The sequence below is a fragment of the Lactuca virosa genome, chromosome 4, assembly GCF_052849685.1.
Source record: "Lactuca virosa cultivar CGN04683 chromosome 4, Lactuca_virosa_CGN04683_v6, whole genome shotgun sequence".
Classification (NCBI taxonomy): domain Eukaryota; kingdom Viridiplantae; phylum Streptophyta; class Magnoliopsida; order Asterales; family Asteraceae; genus Lactuca; species Lactuca virosa.
The window spans coordinates 506587122-506591095 of record NC_136429.1 but is presented as its reverse complement, the minus strand read 5'-3'; the positions used below and the strand labels follow the sequence as shown (position 1 = coordinate 506591095).

General features: G+C 31.3%; 1 pseudogene; it reads right to left on the bottom strand.

The window, feature by feature from the left end:
* Positions 1–227: 227 nt before the first annotated feature.
* LOC145107034 (protein FAR1-RELATED SEQUENCE 5-like) lies at positions 228–3488 on the bottom strand (annotated as a pseudogene).
* Positions 3489–3974: the final 486 nt, after the last annotated feature.

Below are 3974 nucleotides of genomic sequence, written 5' to 3'. Positions count from 1 at the left end.
AGTGCAAACTGTTTTAATCAAATGACAGAGGTTAAAATGCTTGTTAATATCATTAATCTGTTAGGATTACCAGATTTGTTTATGCTATTATTCATTGTTGAATAAAACAAAAGGTTAAAAATAATGAAGGTGTTTTAAGATAAAATAACATACTAAATCATAGAAACATATTCTTATTCTTAATCTAATAGAAAAGTAAAATCTATTGGGCAAACGAATGGGCCATTTTAAGGTTGTTTTGACTCTTGTGCAAGTCTGACTTTGCAAGTCCTCCAATTATGGTTAACATATTGATTGCAACCTGTGCACATTCTGGTTTTTTTCTTTGCAGCTGCAACAGCTTTCTCAATAGCACTAACCATCCTTTTCTTAGTTCCACTACCTTTGGTACGTATAGATGAAGGTGGATGGATATTTATTTCATCAGGAATGATGCGTATTCCAAGCATCCGAATAATTTCTTCTTCATCATTATCAGATGATGTTTGGTTTGAACTGCCAAACTCCATTGCTGCCTGCTTCAAGTTACGTGTTTTTTCAACAAATTCCAACAAATTCTCCTTGCTTCTTTTGAAATGATCCAAGCAGTATTCAATATTGTTGTATGCCTCTGTTAGAAGTTTAAAAATGTCATCTTCTGTTTCTATGGCAACATGTTTCATGGCAAACAAATGGCTGGAAATTGCATCCCTTCTCCATCTTCTGAGAATATACTGCTCTGGAATCTCTTCAACATGGTTGTTTTTCAATACAGCAAAAAATATGACGACACAAAATGCCAGTACGTATGAAGTGATTGCATGAACATTTAACTTCTTTTTCAGACAACTTTAGTTCAACTTACATTGTATAATAAAAATAATGTATGTTAGTAACTGATTGAATTAACATATTAGTTGGTGGTTATTGCATAATATTGAAACAAGGATATGTAATTTAAAAATAATGATATAATATACTTGTATGATCACTAATGAATAGCGTTTAAACGATGAATATAACCTTGCATTTTATCTTCAATTGTTTGTTCTTATCCGTTTGTGTAATCATAACAACTTGCCACCCATCAATCAATTCAACACTGTCAATAGAACAGTACCAGGCTGCTTTAAATATTTCCTTTTTGACCTCATAGAAAACGGTTTTAGTGTAAACCGTAGCTGCATGTTCTAGTAATCCACTTGGAAGCGTCATTTCATGTTTTACATTTTTTGTATCATGTTCTAGTTTCTGTTGACCATTTCGTTGCTTTCCAATTGTGGTGTCGTAGTTCATCATGAAATAGATAAGCAAATTACCAGAGTTAGAGTATTTATTAAAAAATGAGTTGACGCTTTCAGACCTTGAAGTAGTTTTCATCAGACCGTGTAGTGGCATGTCTTTAAAATAGGCTGGAATCCAAAGCTTTCGATCCCTGTACATGTCTTTGAACCATCTTTTGTCCTGTAGTTTGAATTTTCTCATAAGCAGTTTCCACCTTGATTCAAAGACTTGAGGCTCGATGTAGACATTCCAAACAAGCTTAGTAAAACGCTTTCGAAAATCAGTTTTTTTTAAAAAATCGGTTGAAACCTAAAAAAAACATTAGAATTTTATAAGATTATTTATGAATAAACAATATCTATGCTAATCATTTTTTAAAATACGTAAACTGTGTAAATCATTGCTGAATAAAACATGTTGCGTGTTAACTTTAACCAAAATATACACACCTTAGCTTGTAGTTTTTTCATAATGTGCCACATACATAAACGATGATTAGAACTAGGAAATACTGCTTCAACGGCCTGTAGAATTGCTGGATCTTGCTCTGTTAACACTAATTGAGGGTGTTTTCCATGTGCTTTCAAAAAAGCTTCGAGCAACCAACGATAAGATTCTATTGACTCGTTGCTTAACAAACCTGCTCCAATGTTTATTGAACGTTTGTGGTTATCAATGGCTGTAAACGGCACAAAAATCATTCCATACCTGTATTAAAAAGGTAATTAAAAACAAATTGAACATTGATTATAAACTCAAAAAATATCAATATTCATATTTAAAGAAAAAAAATAGATAACTATAAGAGCATACTTATTTGTTCGGAATGTAGCATCAAATGAGATCACATCTCCAAACTCCTTGTAATATAACTTATCGGTTTCATCCGCCCAAAACATTGCGTTTAACACACTATCAACACATTTATACTCAAATGTGTAGTTAGGTAACTCATCTTTCCTCATGTTCATTTTGTCAACAACCAGCTGTACATCCTTGTCACCTATAAGGTTTCCCATCTTCCTTCTAAAATTTTTATAATCAATTGCTTCAGGGCCAACGTTTTCATAACCTCCTTGCAAACTAGCTTGTAACTTATGTGCCTTTGTTGCACCAATGTTAGATGTTGAAGAACGTACTATAAACTCCTTGTCTTTATAACTAAGTCGTCATGCACGTTTGGAATACCGTCTTTCTTCTTTAGTTTCTAGGGGGTGGTTGTACTTCTCTTCAAACTCATATATTTTACAAGCATTAGTTCGCATATGTAACCTTTCAAACTTTATCAATGCCTTGCAGTCCGTGATTCTGAAGTTTGAGTTTCGTTTATTCCTTCCAGTACCCTCGGGATCCAAAGTGTCAGTTGATCTGTTAGGTATTTTACCCATTTTGTTGCACACTACATACCTTTTTTTAATGGTTTTGTCACCAAACCTCGTTACTGTATTTAACCTGACACCAAAACCTGCTTTATCTGCATATAATTTATACATTTCAACCGCCTCCTCTAATGATTGATAAGTAGCATCTACATCTGGCATAAATTCTTTAGGAACAATAGGTTTCCACAACTTGGTTTTCCCACCGGGCGAGTCAACAACATTACTATTGAATGATTCCTCTTCAGAATCAGTTCAATTTGTACCTGTTTTTTTAAACAACAAAAAACAATAATGCGACATGAGAGACATGATATAAATTTAGATCAATTACGTATTCATAAATTAAACAATTTTCTAATCATAATCAACGTGTGTGAAACAGTAATCAAAGTTGAAGTGTTTACTCATTTTAAAATACACATAACTATGTCAAAAGATTTAAATCATTATCATATATAATTGTATTAACGCATAATCACCAATGCTTATCAAACTTAAGAAACATTGTATTAAACTTACGAAACAATGTACAACGATTTGTGATATACACCAGCATTAACTAATTAATACATAAAACGTATATGATTAATCGTATACAAATATGTACACGTCTTATTCATCATATACATAAATTCAATACTGATTGTAATACACGATCTGTATTTAAAAGATGTTGATATTGTTACCTTCACTCGTATAATCAGATAATTGAATTCTTCCGCTGTATTGATCATCCGAATGATAGAAATCATCTTCATCATATTGATTATTGTCGAATGCTTCGTCGCCATATTGATCATCATGTTCGGTATCATCGCTACTGTAATCAAAACAGTCTGACATCGATATTTTGGGTTAACAAATTCCTACGTTATTATCTTCAACCATAAACGATGTTACAGATACAAATGTCGATTGACTAAATCACGAATCGTATACTGGAAATCGTATCTTCAATTCAACGATAACTATGGCATATCCCTTTATTATAGGTAAATAATAATAGATAATATATTGATTATTAATTGTATTATATTAATTAAAAATTATATTAAATGCAAATTTACTTAAATACCCTAATAAAATGATTGGCTGATAAGTGTTCTTTGCGTTCTCAACCTTTTAGGTGTTCTCATTTGATCCTACTCCTATATATATATATATATATATATATATATATATATATATATATATATATATATATATATATATATATATATATATATATATCGGCAAACTGTCAATTATCTTTGTATAAACATAATTCGTTTATTGTTTTTTGTATTTGCAACAATTAGTGGATACATATAGTATTTATTTTACCTTCTG